The sequence below is a fragment of the Dromaius novaehollandiae genome, chromosome 1 (genome assembly GCF_036370855.1).
Source record: "Dromaius novaehollandiae isolate bDroNov1 chromosome 1, bDroNov1.hap1, whole genome shotgun sequence".
Lineage (NCBI taxonomy): Eukaryota > Metazoa > Chordata > Aves > Casuariiformes > Dromaiidae > Dromaius > Dromaius novaehollandiae.
In genome coordinates this window covers 211,178,786-211,202,676 of record NC_088098.1, presented here as the reverse complement: position 1 = coordinate 211,202,676, position 23,891 = coordinate 211,178,786, and the positions used below count along the sequence as shown (strand labels likewise).

The 23,891-nt window shown below is 38.4% G+C and overlaps 1 protein-coding gene across 7 annotated transcripts in view; it reads left to right on the top strand.

The window, feature by feature from the left end:
• DLG2 (discs large MAGUK scaffold protein 2) overlaps nucleotides 1-23,891 on the top strand; it is a 999,439-nt gene that overhangs the window by 873,383 nt on the left and 102,165 nt on the right. The gene's annotated exons all lie outside the window — the stretch shown is intronic.

Genomic DNA, 23,891 nt, shown 5'->3' with positions numbered 1-23,891 from the left:
GTGGTAATAACCTTTAGCATTATGAAATAATAAAGAAGTGATTGAACGGTGTTGTATGTAACCACATGCTGAAACACAGCCCTAAAAGAGTGAACTTGCCAGGCAGACTGTAATCAGTTTGCATTGGATTTTTTGCTTTCTTTTTTCTTTTATAGCTATTTATTTCTAAATTTTAAGTAAATTCTACTCTCAGAAACATTTCCACTATGTTCAGTAATGTGTACAAAGACTAGGAAAACCACTCAGGGCAGCTCGTAATACTAAAGAGCAAATTTCTCTGCCTAGCAGTTTATGAGAAATGTAATGAAAGTATTACTCACTCAAGAAAAATCTCTTCTTTCTTTCAAGAAAGCCACTTGAACCTGAGTTAAGAAGATATAAACATAAATACCATTACCACCAGTATACACTACCTTTTTTTAGTTAAACAGTATTTTATTCTCTCTCTTTATTTACAGTACTGTTAATCTAAGTTTGTTTGCATGTAATCTGTGTGTCTCCCACTAGCAAAATATTCCTCCAGAAAGGAATCTATTATCCTGGTTTTATAGGTGGGAAACTGGGAATGGACAAAATAATTATCCATCTAGCGTCACAGACTATCCTTGCCCTCCTGGAGCAGGTGCTTTTGTTGAGCACTATGGAGAGAAATAACACTGTACGCTGGCTGCTGCCGACGTTGGGTCGGACCGCAGTTCAGAAATGCAATGTACTGTTATCGGGAGGTGGCATTGGGTGAAACTCTTCTCTTACCAGAAGTTATCTGTATTTCTCCTTTTGAGCTGCAATCACAAGAGCTAAATTCTCTAGTGAAGCGTCTATCCATCCAGCATGCAACTAAATTTACAAAACAGGTTTTTTTCCAGACATGGAATCACTCATTTCACAATTTTTTTGAAATCTGTCTGTTAAAAACCCTAAATTTTTCTAGAGGTGTTCTAAAATGTTCTTTTTTTGAATTAAAGAAATTGTTCGGAAATACTAAAGAGAAATACCTATGTTTCTTGTTCACTTTTGCTTTCTTCCATCCCAGTTCAAATTTCATCACATTTGAGCTGTAGGAGTGGACTGCTCTGGTTTTGAAAGATTCATCGGAAAACCTTGTTAAGCCACTCTGATATTTTTATGATAACTATTTTATATTGGCCTTTGTAAGTTCATGTGGCACACATTCTTTGTACTTAAATATCTTTGTTTTCATTTTCTTTCTTTTCTTGCTATTCACACCCGACTGTTGAAATGATGACACTCACAGTCAGCTGACTCCAGTGTTTCCAGAGTGGAGAAGATATTCTGCTTTGCTTTTATTACACTCATTTCAGCACTTAGATAAGGAACACTGAAGATGTGAAATAAAGTAGAAGGGCCAGAAAAAAGAGGGTAGATGGGACTGCATAGTATGCATATTATTATGCATTTTCTAGTGGAATTACTATGGAGTATATAATTTTTTAGTTAATGTTTATCTGCCAGTCGGAAATCAGTGTTTTGCTTTTGCCCTACACCATTTTTAAACCTTAAAATCCACCATTTTGCCTTGATTGTTTGAGATATTTAGTATTAAGTATGAGTCAATGACGGGCCAAGGAAGTACCTAGACTTATGAAGATTGAAACATCTTACACCTTATAATATCAGTTCCCTAATTTTTTTGTTTCAGTTCATTTTTTGTATGCTTGATTAATAGGGAGATAAATAAGCTTTGGCTGTAGATGTTGCTTGCAGGTCTGTCAAATAATTCTCCTGAAAATGTCTGATCCAGAATTAATTATTTGTATTTGTGGTGGGAGGCTTTTTTAAGATTTGAAACATGGGAAGAAAATGGACAAAACTGCTATTTTACTTAGACATAATCAGCCACCTGGCATGTTCTTGTATGAATCTATACAATAATAACAATTTTATCTTGTCTCTTTCTCTTATCCTTAATGCATTTCCCCACAGGATTAGATTACCTTACCTATAATACTATTATGCTGAATTTTGATGCAGTTAGAAATTATTTTAGAAGTATGATGTAAAAGCAAAGTATACCTGATCTTTCATGTAAATGGGAGGTTAAAATATCAGAAAGATGTCCAGTTTGTTCTGACCTACATCCATAAAGCCTGTTTTCCTTATGCCTGTTGTCATCTTTATAGTATTATCAGAAATACTTGTAGAAGATCATTATGCTTAAAAAAAAGAAAAAAAAAGCCATAACTATGTGTTCCTGAAAAAATGTATTCTTCTATATTTCTGAAAACATCTGTAAACATTTGATGAAAATCTTCTAATTACTGGTTATCAAAATATTTACAACATTACTTCTCCCCTTTCTTCCCCTCAATTTTCAGTTGCCCCAAACTGCAAGTTGAGGGAGGCAAGGGCGGAGGGGGCTGTGGGGACTAATGTTTCCTGAAAAATGGTATCCCTAATGAAAATTTGTGTTTGGATTAATAAGGTGATTTTTTCAGTGAAAAAAAATCTTTAGTTTACTATTTTGCCCAACATAAATTAGAGGTTTGAGTGAAACATGCAAATAGATCATTTGAATTCAAATATTAGAGTCACTCAACTAATTGCAGTAATGGAATTTGTAAAGGCATAAGCACCAATCTGGAAACATGCAGAGCCTGATTCTGGTCCCATTTATACTCATTCACATATACCTGAAAACATACAAATCAAAGATTTTAGTCGTAATATTGCAATACAGTCACAATATAGTTGTAATTTGTTTTAGAATGTGGTGTGGAAGATCAACCACCTTTCAGATGTGTTGTATAAGCTGCCATATATAAGTAAAGTTAATGTGTAATCTTGGGGTATTCTTTTTTTTTTTTCAATGAAACACTTACTCTGATAGAGAAACATCTGACACTTAACAATATTAACTCCCTAAATTTTTGTTTCAACTTATTTTTTTGTAAGCTTGGTTAACACAGAAGAGAAAGACCCTGGGAAATGATGTGGAAGTATATTTGAGCTTATGAGGCACATGACATCTGCCACTGAAAATTGATGCCCCAGGGAATTTCCTAAACATTTTTAAACATGTGAAATGCAGCCACCTCTGTTGATGAAAGGGCAGGAAGCTAAATGCCAAACATGACAATATTCTATGTTCAGGGAAAACCAAGGCAAAGCAATACTCATTTTGCAAGATAGAATATGTTTGTAATGTTTGTGCATAAAAAATGAGTTGCAAACTCATGCACTCAATGAGTGCTCACCCAAAACTTCTACAATCGTGTTGTAACCATGCACATGGTTAATTTTTATTTAATTCAGAAAAATGCAGTGCTTAGTTGATCTTCCCTGGAATTTGAACTTGGACTGTCGACTCTAGGTATTTCAAATATAGATTCTTAGTCATCTTCTCTGGTGCTAAATGCCAGCAATTATAAGTACTAGTTGACTCATTTCTATACTCCATGAGTTTTTATGATGGTTATAAACCTCTGAAAATGCTGACAGAACCACAGCCATAGTGGGCACTGCCAGAATCAAGGAGCTTGATATTAAATATAGCTGGATATTAAACCTTTATATTGCTGTACCAGTTGTTCAACAGCAGTGTGACCAGGGAGAATAACATGAGCCAGGGGACACTAGCGCAGCTAAGTGTATTATTTTATTTAGTCTAATGATCTTTTCATTCTAAAGGACTTAAGTTGTTAACCATACGTTATCTTGCCACTGCGATTTACCAGCTCTGTAATTCTGTGGAAAAAAAAGTTTTGCTTATATGTTGTTTGTGTGTGTAACCACCATGAATTAGACCCATCGTTTCAAGTCAGCTAAAATCTCTAAAGTGTATCAATAATGTCCACTTTGGACCAAATTATTCCCCGGTGTTTAGGATCTGATATCCAATATGTAATAAATATGCCAAGAAGGAGCCAGACTTCTCAAAGGGTGCATGAATATTCATATGGCTCTTCCCAGATGTTAAGTTCCAGTAATTGCTTCATATTATTCTTGTTGTTTGACATTTGAAATAAACCACACTACTTCTGCCCAACACCTTTTGTCGCCTGTTCAGATCTGCCAAATGCTTGCTTAGAATTTAAGTTCACTTCAAAATTCTTGTGGGCAATGAAAATTATAGATGATAATTATTTCTTCCCATAGGCTACAGACTGAAATCTTTCCTGTAAGAAATTATGCAGAACCTCATTCAAAGAAAAGCAATGTTTCCTTCCCTGAGAGACTTTTGCCTGTATTACACAGTGTGTGAAAACAAAAGAACACTTTCAGAATCATGAAGCTGGCTTTGACATTGGGTTGGCTGATCAAGAAATCCTCTGTCAATAGAATATGGCCTATATAAAAGAACTTAAAACCTCAAATTTACTTACATTTGTTAACCTCCTCTTTAGTACTCTTTCTCCTCTAGAGATTTCCCTTCTCTCCTTTCAGAGTAAGTTGTTCTCATTAAGCCTTGTGATTACAAACAAGGCTTAGCAGTATTAAATGAGTAGATATTTTTATGGCCAAATGGGATTACTTTGATAATTGGCTCTGATCTGTTGGATAGCTTGTACTCCCATACTTGCTGCCTTGGGCTTTGTAACGTGATAGAAGTCCCATCCAGCTGACATCTCCCAGGTCCTTTGATCCTGAATCTCTTCAAAAGTTTAGTTTCTTTTCAGTTGCAGACAGACAGCCACAGCCTCTCCAGGTTTTTCTAGTTCTTCTCTGTCATTTTCCATGACAGTGCCTTCTTACTTTTATAGTAAAATTGTGATGAAAAGTGACAGAACTTAAGTCATCACAGTGTTTCATACAGCCATTTATTTCACAGGTCCTCAGTTTTAGCCATCAGGTATCCAAGCCAGATTTTGTTCTTTGGTCACCACTCTCTGACTTAAAAATCTGTGGTAAACCAGCATAAGGGAGGTTGACAGCAACCTCCAGCATTAAAATTACAGACTGACAGCATGGTGCCATCAGCCAGAAATTATGGCATTTCTGATCCTTATATCCTTGTGTTTGCAGTGACACATTCCTAGAATAAAGGATGCCTGATCTGGGGCAAACAGACTAGTAAAAAAGAAAAAAAAATAAAAAATAAAAGTTAAACAGTTTGTTTCTGTTATCATGGGCACATGCTATCTTAGGAAGCTGTAAGAACTGGTTCTGATATATTCAGTTTGCATTTCAGCAGAATTCAGAAGAACTGTCTTGCATCTTGATCCTCCTCAGCTTGTAGCCAGCAAAGGACTTTCTTGTGCCCTAAAGTGAAGTGATGTTGAAACGTCCACACAGACGTGCAATGCATGAATCTTCTCTATTTACTGTGTTGATAAGGATGCTCTATTGGTATATAAACATCTCATTTCTTTTTAATGTATTAAACTATGCAACATTGCTATTCTATATGGAAATGCTGTTACTGCTCTTTTAAAGGCAGTGGGAACAAAAAGCACAGAAGGGACTGTTTGACCTCTTTGTTGTGGCTGAGATGTTCCATCTTAGTACATCCCTCCTTTCTTATAATTAATAAAGAAGAGATAGGCCGCATTTTGTCAAATGCACTGGGTTACCAAGGCTATTACTGATGGTTAACTGCAATTCCCCATATTCTTAGAAAACATGTAGCTTAATAACAAAAGTATTATGTAAATATGAATAAATAAATTGGGATATTATGAGTCCGAATCCAGTTTCTCATTAGTTTTACATTAAGCTATTGACACCAGTGGACTTGTAATTGGTAGGTATTGGTATAACTGCAAGCAGAAAAATGGTCCATGTGACCAGTGTGGTGAAGGAGAAAAGAGGAAAAATTCTGCTTAACTATTTGTTGCATTTCAGGCACAAGAAGTGCGGACAAATACTGTTACTTGTGCTCAGGAAAGCTTTGAAATTAACTCTTGAAATGTAAAAGTTCAGATGCTACCCTGGTGATGTTTCTGTACATTCCTTTGGAAAGACTCACAGAGTAAATCGGACATGGTACTACTTATTTAATTTGGCATTCCATGATAGTGCACTGAAGCGGGCGCTTGAGAGAAAGGAAAACTCAGGTTTCTTGTAATACTGTGGAATATATTAATAAAACTCTGAGATGGCCCCAGAAAACAGACATGTGACAGAAAACCAGCTCTTATTGTCCCTGCAATCTGTCCTAGGAAAAAATCCTCCTTCCCCGAATATGGCACTTCATTTAACCCTAAGCAGTACAGCCCACCTAAGGGCTTGTTCTTACAATTGATTTTCATAGTCACAAGGACACAAAGTTTTTTTTTGTTTTTTTTTTTTTTTGTTAAGAATTAATCAGAAATGCAAGAACTACGGAGTTAGAAACACTCTACAGTGTCTGTATCCCTAGAGGTGTTCCCTGTAACTTTGAGATGAGATTTATTATTATTACTATTTGTATTATTATTGTTAGGAAATCCCAAAGTGGTGAACTTATTAGAAAGAATTAGCCAGAAATCATAAAAAGACCACTTTCTATTCCAGGGATATTTCAGCAGCTTTGGAAACTTTTGTTGTTCAAAATATATTCGCTGGAGTCTTTTCTTTGATGACCAAAAGGTAGAACAGAGGTAGTTCTCACAAAACCTTGTATTATTTGTGTATATTTTCAACTGTCACTCTTTGGGATGTAAGAAAGACTATTTTTATAGCAGCTTGACAGGCTGGGGGCTAACGCATGCATTGAACTTCTGTGTCTGTGCTGTGATTTATTTGAAGCAGTGGATGCTGATGGCAGTGCTCCCATAAACTAGCCAGTGGGTATAATCCAGCCAAGTTCTGGTGCCACTTCGTGGGTAAGAATAATGTCAACGTTAATTAGTCACTGCCCACTTTCCTCCCTCCCATTTTCGCAGGTCTGAGGGGTCACCCCATCAGGTTGTACACACTGCTAGTTTTGCTGCCGTCTTACAGGAAACACAATTTCCTTTTGCGTTCTCCTTTAGCAGGATGTGACTATTTCACATACCACTCTTTAATCTCCTGCAGGAAATCAAAACCATTAAGAAAAGGCTACCTTATGTGCAGCCAACCCTTCGGATAAATGTCATGCTCAGCTTGACATTTCTTGCTGCTAGTCTTGTGGTTGTCTAAGCAAGCTGGGGCTGCAGCCCCCAGAGGGTAACAAGGGGAGATGTGTAAAGGTCGTTGTGATTACGGTGAAGGAGATACTTTAAAGCGGAACCCAAATGTAAAGTATTGTAGACACTAGCATGCAAATTAAAATGTAAATAAGGTTGACAAGCCTTCCAGCAAGGCATCAAACTGCCAAAGGGCAATGCTGCCTTCTCCAGGTTTTTTTTTACCCTTCATGAGCATACTACAGCTGTTTTCTTGGCCAGCAATGATAGTAACCTCTAGGGGAAGGAAACATATTAAAGCCATAGTGGTTCTCAGCAGCTGCCACACTTGCAATGATTTCTTCTGAGAGTATTTCATAATCTTTTTTTCTTTCCCAGTGTCCTTGCCTTAGAAATTTAGATTATGCAATCACTATAAATGAATAAACAAAAGTAGGTATATATACATGCACAAGCATATTCAACAGTCTTAAAGCTACGAAATTCTTACAGGCTTCATGAATACAGGGTAATTGTGAGAGACCTTATTAGTGCCCTTGACATAATTAGATATCAAAGGATCAAGAAAGGTGAAAAGAGAGAAAAGAAAGCAAGTTGCTGACATAGGACAGTGAGGAAAGAGGGAGGCTAGTCATTTGCTGAATTGTATGTAAACTGCAGCAGAAAATAAAGTTTGAGAGGGGTGAGGCATTTTGAAAATGAAGGAGAAGGGATTTTGCTGAGGTGGAAATATGTCGCAAGATATGAAGTCCTGTAGTTCTCAGAATAGCCTCACATTCAGCATCCTGGTGCCAGGGAGATACGTTGGCAACGATTATTATTGCGTTGATAAATATGTCTTGATTCTGTCTCTTTTTTTTTTGGTCTATATATTTAATTCTTTTAATTTTAGTGTCTGGCAGAAATTCATTTCAGTATATTTTAAACTACATGTGCATTTGACCAATGGCCCCCTGTGCATACTCTCCAGTGAGAGCCGCTCGCCTTTGAAGGGTGCTGCCCTCCTTTCCTGGCACCCTTCGGAGCAGCCGTTCAGCCTGCTCTGCGCAGCAAAGCCATCTGTGTGGCAAGCCTCTGCAGATCTGATTTCTGTTTCTCTGTGCCCGTGCAAGATATTCCTTGTCAGCTGGGATGCTTTTAGAGGCCTCCTGAGCCAGCCATCTCAAAGCAGGAATAGTTTGCTGCAGTAATAGTGTCTGCTAATGTCTCATTACAATCAATTTAAATGCTTCAATTCCACAGAGAGCTAATAACACATGAAAGTCAAACTAGGCTTGTAATTTCAAAGACATATATTTTTTGTAATGAACTGAACTATTATGCCCTGCTGAAAGCTTGACTATAAAAGATTTTAAAGCTGTGTTTGTAAGGTCATTAACACCTCCTCTTATGTCTCTTCTAAGCTTTCTATAGTCAGACATTCTCAGCTTTCTGTTTCTCTTAAATAAAATAATATAGCTTTTTCTATTGTCCTTTAATAAATACATATCGAATAGCATTAAAAAAAATCAAAGTATCTACACAAATATGACCTGTATAGCTTCCAGCAAGCCTTATGTTGTATTTTATAAAAAAGAGAGTTTGTTTCACTGCCCTTTATTCACTTTATTCTGATGTTTCCACTCCCAACGGAGCCTCTCTCTACTTGATTGTCTTTCAACTAAATGGCCTTGTGAAAAGGAAAGTTAAAGTAATGATAGCAAACTACACCTGAAATGATCATGGGCCACTCTTCGGAGAGATGTCTGCTGTGAGAATGGAGACAAATTGAAGCCAACAAGCTCAGTACCTGGCAGAAGTTAAGGAAACAAGTAGCAACTGTAGATGCATATCTAAAAAGGAAAATCAAATATACCTGTTCTTCAAAACACTAACGATCACCTCAGATCTGGAGGGTGGGCAGTATGGGAAGGGCACTAATGACTTTGGGCAAAAGCAAAAAGAGCAGTTAGGCTGATGAAAAGGGAGAGAAAATATGCTTAAATATTCTCTAGGAAAAGAAATGATTTTCTTTTTAATCCAAATTTTTGGAAACAGGTAGTTGGAGAGGGAGAGCAGAGAGGTAAGTCAGGTGGCTGAAAGGAGGACGGAAATGTGAGAATTAACTGCTGGTTAGGCAAGGACCTCATGAAGTAGTCCTGCCATAAAATCCAGTGTTATGAAGTAACATCCTCAGGCTGTAACAGAAAGGATCAATAAAGGGGGAGATCAGGACTTTGATTAGTCATGTTGAGGATAGGGGACAGAAAGGACATGGCGTAGATAGAGACTGCATGGTTACTGGCAAGGGCAAGGAAGGCTGGTCTCCCCAGCTCCTCCTGTTTGGTGGAGAGAGAAGTTCCCCTAGAGGAAAGTAGCTCTGAACTGAGTTCTGGGTGAGCAAGCTGCTCTCAGGACCCTAGAAAGTTAACCTCAATAGGCTGAAGTCGGCCTTTATGAACTCCCTGCCGTCTGCCCACCACAGGATACAGGATGGTAGGTCACAGATAAGAAGGGATCCAGGAGTGGGATTAGATCATGAGGAGCCAGCTCTGTTTCCTTAACATTATTTCGGGAGCACATCTTTGCAGGAGGATCACCGAAGGCTGCAGCTCTCAGCTTAAGGAACGATGTTTCTAGGCATTCGTGAGAGTCAGGCAGGGCTGTAGACCTTTGAAGGAAGGCAGATTATGGAAGTTGTAAAAGTTTGACGTAACACAGGCTAAAAAAGAGAGAAAAACCCTGAGCAACTCCAGGCAGAGCTAGGTGTTGCCATAGTACAAGAATAGTCCCAGTTACAAGACAGCCTAGTTCAATCTGTGAAGCTTAGCTAGCCCTACGGCACTGGCAGCTGATGAGTATTTCTTCAGCCTGCAGGGAACAGAAATTCTGTCCACTGCAAAACATTATTTCTTAGTGGAAGGATAAAAAGCAGCAAACACAGAAATTGGTTATCTTCTCTCTTCCTGCCCTGTAACACTGAACCAGGCCCTGCTTTGGCTTGACTTCAGCCATGTTCTCTCTTAGTCGTCTCATTAGTGATTTTTATTATTTTTGTCACATTGCCCATGACCAGGAAAGGGGAGGGTGCAGCTCCCTCTGAACTTTCCTACAGTCTCTTGCATTTAAGGTTTTGTGCTTGAAAGAGTTTCATCTTCTTTTATCTGTGTATGTAGCATCTGGGAAAGTGCAGCTCTATGGCCTGCAAGTCAAACATAACCCTCTCTAAATGAAAAAGTAACTCACTCCACAGAACAGTCTGCAGTGAGAGCAGCCATCCCCTTGAAGCACACAGAGGTCAAGGCAGAGAAGCTGCCCAAATCTTTTACCCCTTTAATCTCTACATCAAGAGCTAGTACATTGCTTATTCTTTTAGAAGTGAGTTTCACAATAAATTTACCCAAAGAAGACAGAGAATTATCACAAGGGTGTTATTGCAGGTGAAAGCCGAGACGAGTTTATGTGACATCCTTGACGCTTCAGTGCATTGTGTAAGTCAACAGAAAAATACTGTTTTTCCACAAAATGCCACTGCAGTCAGATTGGTTTGGGCTTCACTGATCTTATGTGAATTAGCACAAATTAATTTTCACATTAACCTGCTTACAGCCATGTACTGCACTAGGTACTAGGGGATTCAGTTAATTATAATAATAATATTTTTGTGCTAATTACAGGGACACACCAAAAAGGTTTCTATAGCAATATTAACCCATTTTATTGCATGTAGGCCACTGGCAGTAATGAGCTTCGTCTGTCCCAACTGGAATACAGTAATTTACTTTAAGGGCTCACTTCTGTCATTTGCAGACTTAATCAAAAGGTTTTCACCTGCAGATCTGTTAAGGAATGTGTTCCCCTTTTTCTTGTCATAATTGTACTGTATTTTATTTTATTTTTAAAATATTTCCGATTGCCATGTTTTTTTCTTATACTCATTATAGACTAGGAGCAATGATCTTAAAAGGCAGCAAGAAAGCTTCAGCTTCAGAGGAGACATCAGGAAAAAATGACTCTGCAGAAAGGAGAACAGAGCACCTTAAAAGACTATATGGAGTGACTGAAGTGTCCTCATCTCTGTGGATCTTTAAGAACATGTTAGACAGATATCTGTAAAAAAGATGTAACTGTGGCTTATGCTCCCTTGAGGCCTTTCTCTTCCGCTGTGGCCTTGAGGTTGGCAACCTCTCTGTCTCCTTTTCACTCTGAGAACTCAGATTCATGTTCCAGTCGCAAGTTTCTGATGCCTGGCAACCGTGTGAGCGTGTGCTGTTAGTCCTTGGAAAATGCAAGGCAATGCAATTTGATATAATCCTTTATCAGTGTGGTCTAAGCTAAGTCATCTCCATTTGTTTCGGTAAGTGCAGTCATTTGCCATGGCTCTCATGACATGGAGGAACCTGATCACAAATCCCAGACCATAATGCACTCCCAGACAATCTTGCCCAAGTGTCTTTCATTTGAGCTGAGTATCTCTCTTTCCTATGCGAGTGCATATAGGAAATTTAAGTAATTCTTTGTTCCCCAAGAAGTTTCTTAAGTGTCTCTTAAATGTTTATGGGTTTTGACCGTTCCTGTCCAAACTGGCTCTGAAAGTCTTATGGGTATGACATTAGTAAGTGCTAACACTTTTTAATCACGCACAAGTGGAAATGACTATCTTGATCCATTGCCTTTTCCTACCTTGATCACCCTGGACAGTCATAAATAGTGAAGCAACAAATCAAAGCGAACCTTGGAGAAACCAGCCTACTGAGGCTGAGCCAAAGTACAGTGTCAACAAGATATTACGGATTATCACCACTTTTGTCATCCTTTTCAGGAAAGCCAGTCTGCAGGGAGTTACATAATAAACTGCTGTACACAAATCTTAGTGCAAATCTATAGACCTGCAGTCATGAAAAAGTGTCACTGTATTACAAATGATGAAATCCCCACTGAAAATGGGTCTGAAACAATTTGCCTTTCAAGGGAGCATATGGTGCTGCAATCCAACTGCTGTACTACTCACTGTAGGCTGGCAAGTCTGCACCAATAAACATAGCAAAAAGGTGCAAGCCCTTTTTATCTCTTTCTCTATCAAGCTACATAGGTATATGTATACATGCACATATGCATTGAATAACTTTAATGAAAGTAGTGTAAAACAGTAATAAACTGATATCCATGTTAGGATAAGAAAGCATTCACTTACTCCAGAGAATAAACTGTTGGTCCTTGGGAAAAGATGAAGAGATTGTAATTCTTATTCTGTGATGCTTGTCAAAATCATGAAAGAATATAACAAGCATGGATATCAGATGAAAAGTTTTTCAGCACTTCCATTTTCTACAAATCTGTAATGCTTGTCAATAACACAGCTCACTTGGACAGCAGGGAGATAGCAGAGGCCTTCTGTGTCCTGTTGAGCTGATCTTGATCTTTGTTTTTTTTACCTCAGTCTGGCACGCCTGAGTTGAATGAAATCAGTAAAGGTATTGATTTGATGAACATACCTTAGACAGAAGCCCTGAATGGCTTAGTAATATGCATGCTGACACTTGGTAGACATTTTCCAGTTAACTTTGCATTTTCAGTTTTCACTGAATTGAAAGATTATAATACGATAAAACTGTAGTACACAGGACCAATGATCAGATGACTAATAGCAAAAAATATAAGAACACGGGAATTTCCACAATTGATAGGAAAGCAAATCTGAAAGAGGTTGCTGTGCTGAAGTTAGGCAGATTAGATTACTCCATTACAGAATACTGGACTGGTGAGTAGTAAGGGCTTTTTAAATATGTGTTCTATTACTGATAGTGCTTTGTCTGGAAAATGACACCCAAAGCAACTATCATCAGGAGAGGAGGAAATAGTGACGTACTTTCAGCAGATCTGGAGATGCATAAATCTAACCTCAGTGGTATGTAGAAGCATAAATTAGAACATAGGTTTAGAAATAAAACAGGAAGGTAAATGCAAAATGGAAAAAAAGTACTATGATTTTATTTAATGCAAGTTTGGCAGATTCTCCTGATATGCCTCTTTGATAATTCATTTAATTTTTAGAACAAAGAATATGATTGATGTAATATGTCTGTTTTTTCAAGGAATCATTTGATACTGCATGACATACGATGTTACAATTTAACCAGAGAAGATTCAGATTAAGCAAACGTTGTAACAAAGATAAAAAAACTGACTAAAGGAGAGGCAAGCATACCAGAAAAGACTGAAAAAGATTGGACTGTTTATCTTAGAAAAATGGAGACTGGTAGGTGAAGTCATGCTCTCTCTGTAAATCTGTCATGAGAATCGATATACAACGGAAAAGAACAATTTAAACACAGGAACTGTGTTGGCGCAAAAGCAAATAAGTAGACTTCAAATACATTTAGCTGGAAGAATGAGTCTAACCATTTGAGGAATGGATTCTGTGTGTAGTCATCCAATGGTTATGAAATGCCCAAATCCAGCTAGTCCTAAAACAAGGTTTGATCAGTTTATGAACAGGATTTTAGGCTGTGATTTTCTGTAAAAGCAGAAACTGGGCTTGATTAACTAGGAAGTAGGTCCTTTCCAGTTGTATGCCCTAAAGAGGAGGGTTTTTTGTTCTGTGGATGATGAGCTCAAGAGCATCAGCAGTAATTTCAAGGTGTTTGTTTGTATTACATTGATTTTTTGCAGGCATGATTATAGTTTTACATGATCTGCTGATCAAGTTAATCAACATTTCAGAGTTTCCCAACCATCAAATATAGCCTTCGTCTCTAACAGTTAGACAGTTGCAGTATATACATGTTTGCACCTAGATAACCCAATTGCATAAGCAGTACTCTAAGTATTTCCTGTAATAAGCTTAGATACATGCAGGGAGCATGACATATCCTGAGGTAATATATGTAATTGTCTTATTTAAATTCACTCAGGCTTGTAATGTGCTCAACCATTTCCTAGTACTTATTTGTGTTAGTGATGGCTATTCCCCCTAATCAGGAAGCTCTAGCAAACTGATATAATCCTGTGGCTGCTTTCAGCATTGCATTTTAGAAAAAATCAGTATATGTGGGAATGTTTTTATCCATATTATTCTTTTCTGGATGCTTTTCTTCTTGTTCAGGACATTTGGGGATTTTTTTCAAAAATGTTTTTATGGCAAAACTAGATAGTTTTGTTTCTAGTCTGTGCTCAGCTCTTTTTTTCAATTTAATAGAGTGTCCAAGACAGCCTTAGGAGATGGTTGACGATATCCTTGCCTGGAAGAGCAGTGCAGCTGACTACCGGAAAGTGAAGGAGTAAAGGAGGAGGCAGATTTTACCCAGCAGATTTTGAAGCTGAGGAAAGAACCATTTATTAATTGAATTATTCAATGCGAGCAAATGATGTTAGTCACAACAGCAAAACAGTTGAACCCAATTAGATATAATATTAGGCATAGGTACATATTAGGTTTATTTTAATACCACATTTGCCAAAATTCTGATTCCGCTACTCATGGTCCTTCTGATCGCTGTGCCTTTCCTGGTCTGTATGGCTATCTTGTTTTGTGTATAATTACATCAGATTGTATTAATATTCCTTAATCCAATTTATTTTCTGCTTTAGCTTGTACTTTTTAAATTTGGGGGGGGGGGGTATGAGGGGTGGCTTTTTTTTGTTTTTACTGTAGGCTGGAGCTTTCATGCTGGATTATGGAATTAATAAAATCACATTAGCTTCCCCAGCACTCTATTTTTGGAGAGAAACATTTTTTTCTCCATGCCTCTTTTTGGAACCCCATTTTTCTCTCTCCCATTCTAAGCATATCAGATTTTTACGGAATCTAAGTAGAAAACCAGCATGTAATGTCTTAGCTGTGAGAGTTACAAATTTTTGTAAAAGTTCACTTGGGAATTTTGAGCTCTGATTTAGCAGTGCTTTTTTTTCAGTTTTGTTGGAAAATCACGTAGGCTGAACTGGTCTACATTTGCAGTGTTATCTCAGAAGATTCTTGTACGGTTCTTAAGCAGGTCATGACTCAACTTAGTCACATTCAGTTGTTATTGATTCTAGGGATGATGAAGTAGGATTGTACCTTTTTTTCTTTTTGCCAACACAGTTTAGTGAATCCAAGGGGCGCCTTCTGCATCTGGCAACGCCAGGGAAAATACCACCTGCTCCAGTCTGCCCCCAGCTCCTTATCACTGTATCCTGCCTCTTTACTTTTTCAGGCAGAGTTTCTTGGCTGAATGCTTTCCAGGCTGCATCAATCAGAATTACCCAGGTCTGATAACAGTCTAAACCAGCTAAATATGTCCATTCTGATTTAAATGTGTTTGGGAAAACTCACATGAGATATGTAGCTGACAGATGTGCCACCCCAGAGACTTTTGGAAAGAGGGAATTTATGCACAGCTGGAGGCAGGGTAGGAGACTTTCACCATCAGCCTGAAAAAAAAAAGTATCTACAACCCAAGGTAGATATAGGATTAGTCATGAACACGAAAATGGTTTCCATGCCTAAGAAACTCTGGTCATGGTCACCACTGTTTCTTTTTTTACTTCCCTATGTCAATTCATATTTTTAAGAGGTGCAAGCAGGCTAAGACAGCATCATCATTAAGAAGATATGGATAATCAGGATCATGCGCTCAACTCCCAAGGAATAGGACTACTCCTGGAAAAAAAGCAGTAGCAAGAAAAAAGCAATGAAGCAATAATAATAAGTAACAATTGCCTCAGGACTATGATTTTTGGATAGGGAATTGTGGAAATTGAATAAATGTCTGAAAATAAGATCCTCCACCCTGAAGCAATGAAATAGCTAAATGAAGTAGCTTAGCTATTAATAGAAAGCAGTTTTTTTTTCTTTGTAATGTCCCACATAAATATTTGTTGAAGAAAGAAGATTCCAATGTAGGGAAGCTTTTTTCACCTTGACAAAGAGTCATCTTGTGCCTAAAGCACTAGAGGTATCTTTAAACATTTCTTCACTCTATAAAACAGTAACTCCTACAAAGCTATCAAGGTTAATGAGACATATGCTGCTCTGCTGGGCAAGCGTGTCTGTGCAAGGCAGGTGCCCAGGGTAAAGTGATGTGTCCAACTTTTCCAAGATTTCACACTGTGTTCCCAAGACAGACCATATGTGATATGTTTGTTTCCAGTCTGAGTCTGCTTTTTATTTGCCTTGTCCCTCCTTGGACTTGTGTACACACAACATTGTCCAGGACATTAGCTTCCTGGGAGCCTCGGGTAATTTGAGCAAGCTCCACAAACAGTCCTGTTTAGTTCTGGTATGCGCATATTCAAGTAAGGAGGGGAAAAGTTCAGGAGAATAGAGTAAAACTTTGTGTAGGGAAACAGTTCTCAAAATCTTGGGAGGGAAGGAAAGGTTGTTTCGTAGTTAAAGCTATTGAGCTGACTGCAGTTTTCTTGAACTGTTGGGAGAAGCTGCAGGAAATTCCCAACTGAGAAAGTACAGGCTGACCCTTCATAAGCCAAGGATAGACTGGAAAGGGGACAGGTAGAATCACACCTCAGTGGGATTCAAAGTCCTTGTCGCTCACTAATAGCTTGATTTATTTTAGTACATCTGTTTCATTATGAGGCATGAAGTCTCTGAAACTAAACCTTCTAGAGACCAATTTGGATTGAAATTATATTCCTTGTGACTATGAATAGAGTGCAGTATTAGTCTCCTGAACATATCGTAGGAGGAAGATATCTTTTCAGGTGTATTTATATTCACAGCTAACAAAATATGAGGGCTGTATCTAATAGCACAACAGATGGAAGAAGCATTATCTTCAGTAATAAAACAAATGAAAATAACATTAGTAGTGACATTCAGGCGGTGAGGCGAGCTACAAAACAAATATACAAGGCTGAAGCTTTAATTGGAAGACAGGCTAAAGTGTAAATACCTGCATATTGGTAAAGAAAGACAACTAGACAATATTGAAGAACAAAAACATTCATGGGCCTACTGTGCTGACGTTTTAAAGGCCAAAGCAATGAGTAAAATCAGTAAATATGCCTGTGTCATTATTTTTGAAAGGTTACTGAAAAGGTGTGTGTGGAAAGTATTCCAATAAAAACAAGTAGGTATATTCGAACCAATAAAAACTAATAAAATGTAAAGGTATCTTCCCTTCACCAATATTGAAATCTGTGTTTTTCATTTCCTTTGCTTTGAAAACTTGAGGGAGCTCAGGGGAATTATATGACCAATATGAAATAGCAGCATAACTTTGTACGGTTGCTCAGTGTGTGGTTCAATAAAGCAAGGCCTTTCAAGCAAAACTGTTTCTGCAGTAAATAATGAATACTTTTCCATTGTTCTTTCAATGGTATCAGAATTTCGTGCATTTTTTTTAATCTGTCAAGTGATGAATTTAGCTGACGTTGAGTCTAATTGATCTCTTACTAAAACCATAGAATTTTCCATACAATAAGTGACCCACAGTCAGTCTTGTCCAGGATCATGTCCCTGGCAGTGGTCAATACAGCAGTGGTCATTGCAAAGGAAGATATAAGAAGCAGAGGCACAATGAATTGTACCTACTTGTTATATGTTTGTTTGCTTATTTCTTAAGAAATTACTCACCACAGACCTCAGGGATTTTTTCACCATCATCAATCTGCTGTGTAAATGTTTGCAACCTCTGATGGCTATAGAACTGGGCTTCTAATCATCTCAAAAACAGCAATCTGAATACTCTTAGCAAAGAATTAACTCAAGATAAATATTAGACAAAAGATCTGGTGTATAAAAGACATAAAATATCAAACAAAATAAAAATATTAGCAGATTACATGTCTTTTTGCACACGCCTTCCCCTTTTTTTTTTTTAATGTACATTACAGTAGTTTCAAAGGCTTCCAGAGTTGTGGGATCCTATGTATCTTGCAGGCATTTCCAAAGAAACAATTTCACTCTAACACGCAGGTCTCTGCCTTAGGTGCCATAGCATAATGTGGACATTCTCTTTGTGACTTACCCAGATTTACACAGTTAAATCAGTGGAAAAGTAAGAAACGGACCCAGGCCTCCAAAGTCTGAGGCTGCTCTGCTAGCCTTCCTCCAACCGCCATGCGTAAAACAGTGGGTGTCTTGACAGCAGGATGGGTAAAGAGCAGAAATGGAAAATACTTGTACTGTAGAAAAAAAACCCGTTCTTCTATTATTTTAAATCTTAAACCATTCAGCCAAGACATCTGCTAAGAGCAAGCAGAAGGAAAAAATTTTACGTAAATAGCATAAATAATGTTACCATAATAATAGTAATATCATGCTCATTGCTATGCAAGATGACCAAGGCGGTAAGTTCATAGTGATGTACAATTTGTATTTCCACAAAACAGAACAGTAAAACATCTCAGAATGCTTAAGCTGGCCTGGTTCCACTGAAATGATGCCAAACTGATACTGATGGAGAAGCTGGTCTGGCAGCTGTTGCTTTATTATAGTGTTCAGAGCTATTCAACAACCCCTTTTTGAGGTGATAAAATTCTGTCTCTAAGTAATGCCTTTCTAATGCTTTTTTTAAAGCAATGTAGTCTGTTGAAATTGGACAGTTTGAGTTTTACTTTCCTTTTTTCCCCCCTTCTCACAGAGTCCGAGAGATATACAATGCCTTTTCCAACCTCCCACTTACATAATTAGCAATCACCACTTCACCATTTACTGAAGTGGGTTGGAGATGCATTATTTTAGAAGCACAAAACCAGCAATTATGAAGTCTTTTATCATCTAGAAGCAAACAGTGATGATCCTGCATTACACAGGAGAGCAAATTTTGATGCCTGCTGACAGAAAGACTTGGTATCTCTTTAAAGGTGCCAACAGTAAATAAGTTCAAACTAATAAAGATTTGGTCTGCAAAGCTGCAGTATCATTTTCACTGTTGTATAATAAATACATCAGTATTTCTGTTGCTTAACCACACTTCACTCACAGACTCATGTTTTTTTTTATTTTCATGTTCTTTACATTGAATCAAAGCTGTAATCTCTACAATAAAGTTAAAAGTGAAAAATAACAGTAATGTAGTTTCATAAAACTCTATAACTGTCTCATGTAGGGGAGCTGCAGTGTATTTATTCATATGTTTATCATAGCTACTATTTATTTTATGACCAAAACATAGCATCAAAATTTCAGACGTAAAATCTCTGTCTTTGCTATTTTTTAGATTTAGAAATGATCTGATTTTCCACACAATTTTCTATAATAATTGCTTGAGGTTTAGTCTTTTGCATTCTTTTTTAATTTCTCAAATGCATTTAGGATTTCCAAGAGCTTTCTATATGCTCAAGTATCATAGCCTTTTAGGCCTTTTCCAAAGGGACTTGGAAAATTTGAACCAAATCTTTCAAAATACCACCTATTTTAATTGAAAAGGGATGGATAAAAGGTTTGAGGCAAAATCAGGACTATTCCAGGGGTGCTAATATTCCTGCAGTAGTTAAATGTTTGATAGGAAGCATATTTTAAAACATAGGTTCAAAATCCCTGCATTGTAAAGCCCAGTGAGTTGTCCCTGGACTTTGGCAAATCACTTAGGCCCATATCTATGAAACAGCTTAGTCATGGCAACACTCATCAGGATGATCCTAACTTCTAGGCATCCACTGTGGGATTCAATAACTCATGGTAGTTTCCTGTACAACACACAGAGACATAAGTGTTGAGGAATCAGACGCACAACAGTTTGCACAGTGTCAGATTGTGGGCCATCAAAGCTGGTCAATAGTAAACTCAAAAGAGGGGTGTCTAGTCAGAAAACCTCCTCCCTGCAGGGGAGGTACCCACCTGCAGTGCTGTTGTAGAAGGGGTTGCTGGATTTTAGGTATCTAAGTCACTTCAGCAGTAAAAATCTTGGTGCCTGCAAGACCTCAGAAATTAAAGTGGATGAGGTAGGATATTGTGGATTATAGTTTTGGTCTTGGCCAACTAAATTCTAGTTTTCAGTATGTTATTGTTAAAGTTTTGTTTTTCGGAGACTAGCCATTTACATGAACTAAGGAGAGAGCTTAGGGTGTTTGAAGCTTACTCCCAGAGGGCTGTCCAGTGCTTTGTACATGTGTAAGTACCTTGGAAAAGCAAGCAGCTGTATTCATATTTGAAGATTAGAATATGTGCAGGTCCAGACTTAGTGGCTGGCAAGCTGTTGGAATGAGGCAGAAGGAAAAACATCAGCTCTCTGCATATTCAGGCTAACGAATCCTGTGCAAAGCAGACAAATGTCAGTTGCTCAAACTGGTGTCTGTATGTGATAAATATATTCACTTTTGGCCTTGGTTGGACTTGGGGACAATTCACACTGTACCACTTCCAGCTGATTCCTCTCTCTCTCCAGCCTACCCAGAGAGCTGAGCAGGGCCAACTTTAAACCTTGGCAAAATAGACAATTGCTTAGGGCAGCACCGCTGACCTTGGCAGCCCATTCAGAGCCTGCTCAGTAGCGATGCCAGAGCCCTCCAAAAGTAATCTTGCTGTCACTGCAGCCTGCTGCTGGGCCATTTCCAGCAGCCACAAACACTGTTCCCACCACCCAAAAGGGCTACTTCCGCTTCTCCGCGGCTAACAAGTTGCATTTTCATCCTTGATGCGGCTAAGTTTAGTTCTGCCTGTACTGCCATGAGCCTTGGGGCTGTTGTAGAGCTGGGTATGAACAAACACTTTCCTCCTTCTCATCTGCCCTGTTGCTGACAGTGTCATTTCCAGAGCAGTATGCCAGCAGGAACCATTATATTATCTGATCTGGCCTCTGGAATAATACAGGTTGCAGTTTGCTCACCCATTTGCCCTTTCAGTCTAATGCATAACTTACTGGTTTCTTAAGCTACCAGAATTAGCTCGCTAGATCATTACTGAATGAGGCAATGGATAGGACCTTTGCAGGTGGATTTTGGTAAGTAAAATTTGGCAAATTGCTCTAATGATGTACGTATCTGGTGATGTGTTCTTTGTTCTCGTCTTTTTTTAAAGGGCATGAAATTAGTGAATCAGCCTTTAACTGGATTTGTTGTCAGCATGTCACAACCGTAGTGTCCTGTTAATTGTGTAGGAACCTTTAAAGTGTATTACTTAGATTCAGTGCTGAATTTGAAGGAAGCATGGAATATTTTTCTAGACTTTAGCACTGCCACTTGTTCTTACCTAGCTACTGCAAAGTTATTAGGAAGCAGCTCTTCTTCGATGACTCCAGATATAGAGGAGTGTTAAGAAGAAAGGATTTTGGCTCAATAAGCAAAACTACTGTAGCAATTCTGATGGCAGAAATGGAGCATGAATGTTTTCAAATTATGTATGTATTTCAATCCAAAAAGAAAAAAAAATCTCAAGACCCCAAAGTAACAGAATGATCATTCGTACTCCAATACTTTTTTTAAATTAAGCAAGGAGCAGTAGCTTGACCCCTGGACTCCCATCACACATTTATGGGACAATTTTTAGCACATGTTGTGGTTTTAAAATGCCTTCTGGAAAGAGAGAGCTTATTAGATTCAAAATACATTTACAGTCAGTTAAAATCAATTAAATTACAAGTATTTTCTCAAGTCAGAACAAAAGCTATAATATCATCATCTGATCAAACCACAGCCATCCAAGTATCTCAGGTGCTTGTGTTCAAGTTACAAATAACTGGATGCTGTGCTAGAATCAGATTTTTGCTCCTCTCTTCTCACTCTCCAGATTGGTGTCTAAATCTGGGAGTTACTCCCACACCTCAGTTGCAGAGTCTGCCTGGGACATGGCTGTATATTAAAGGGAAAGCTACTGCTATAGCTGCTGAATGTAAACCACTCATATCCTTTACCTCATCCAGATGTAAAACACCAAAACACACTGAAATATGCTTTTGCAATGTTTTATTGTCTTCTTCAGTGCACATATAAAAGAGTAATAACCCCTGAAGTTGCCATATTCTGTTTTTATGCAGAAAATCAATACTGTATGAGGAAGAGAAGCTCAGGATCTTTGTTTTTTAAGAACAGCTTTCCTGTGCGTCAAGAAATGTTAAATCTTTTGTAATGAAATATAAGTTAAACAAAGCCATGCTCATATGGTTATTTACTAAATAAATTCCAGAGCAGGAGAATAGAACAAATATGACTCACATAAGCAAAGCTTAAATCCTAGACTGGGATAAACATTTCTAAACTAAACCCCACTTTTAAAAATAACATAGGTTTGTCGGAGCCTAAGTCTCTTTGGGGATTTGAGCTTTTAAATCACTGAGAAGTTTGAAGATGCACTGTAGGTGAAAGAAATAAGGAAGAAGCAAGTCAAAGAATAAATCCGAAATGCAGTCTGCGTGTGGGAGTGTCTCTTCCCTTCTCCTGACATGCGGAATTTCATCTGCAGTCGGTGAAGTCATAGGTATGTGGGAAGACTGAAGAGCCTTATGTGACAGCAGTAGTTCCCAGTTGATTGGCAAAGTAGCCACAGTAACTTAAGAAATTCAGCAGGTAACGCAAAAAAAGCTCAATGGTAAAGAAGTTAAAGTGTATCAAGTAAGGGAGGGGCAGGGGAAGTAAACCCCAAACCCAAAATGTGTCAAATCACTTTGGTAAGCAAGCTTGAAGGTACCTTGCATCTGTTCAAAATCTTGGTTCCTGGAAAGGTCAGATGTTATTATCTAATGAAAAGTTAAAGGGCACTGAATAAAATGAATTATTTGTTATTGCATAGCATCATTCTAGGAACAGGGTCAGTGTGAACAGCAAATGGTCAAGCAAAAATACTGCCTAAAATTCTCTTAGAAGAAAATGAGAATATTGCTACCTTACAGCATTCTCACATAGTTCAAACAGTATCAAGCGCGAACCAGGCCAATAGGTTATAAAGACACAATTAGGATTTATTTGCTTAAATTTAGAGATGGTGTGACCTGGTGGGAGGTACCTCCATCCTTCAAGGGTGTAAATCTTCATGATAGTTTTACTTCTGCTCCAGCCTTGACAGGTGGCTGGGGGAGATGCAGACCCTCATTTTGAAGCAGGCAGCAAAATAAAACATTGAGGTGCAGAGAGCAACTTCATCTCTTCCTGGCATCAGTCTGCAACATCTTACCCTTCAAAGTGTCACTGACTCACTGAAAAGGATTTTGTCCACCTCCTCAAGCCAGGCTTCCAGCTAACGTTGGTAAATCTCCGAATTTTAGGTTGAATTATGACTCTCTGTGTTGTCGGAGCATTGCCTTTACCTTAGCAGTTTCAAGGACTTAAGTTCGTTTCCAAAACTTCAAGTTTTCCTCCTTCAACCTGAAACACTGCACATAAAGTCACACAATGAAGAGGGGCAGGGTGTTGCAGGAGGGATCATCGACCAGGCTGTATGAGGGAAGCGTGCCTTCAGAGAAGAGCCTCGCTAAATGATACACCTCTAGCCAAATCCTTGCCCCATCACTGGTCCCAGGCTGCTGGTCAACAGGTCATGGTGCTTTATAAAGCTGCAAGCCTAACTCTGGAGGAGAATAAGATGTGGATGGAGGAGAATAAGATGTGGAAAGTGGTTTTCTTGCCATTCTTGCACAGGTCTGGAGCCTCTGGGATCCCTCACCATAAGACCCAGTTATTGCTCCACTGTTTAAAAGAAACAGAGCCCATTTCTCAATGTCCTGTGTAAATAAAGTGGCACATGTGTCCGAAGGGTCAGTTGTTCCTCAGGCAGCAGCTTTTGGCTAGGCTACAAAGCGCTGTTTGGGTTTCTGTACATATACTCAAGGAGTTTGCAGTGCTGAATTCCCTGTCAAGTCTCTGCACTGGCACTAACTAGGTCTTAGCTACTTCTTCCTCTGGGAAGAAAAGTGGTCACTTTGTCTCCTTCTTCCCTCAGTTCAGTAGGATTTTACACTAAATGCTTGATTCATTAGTAACTTTAGTGCA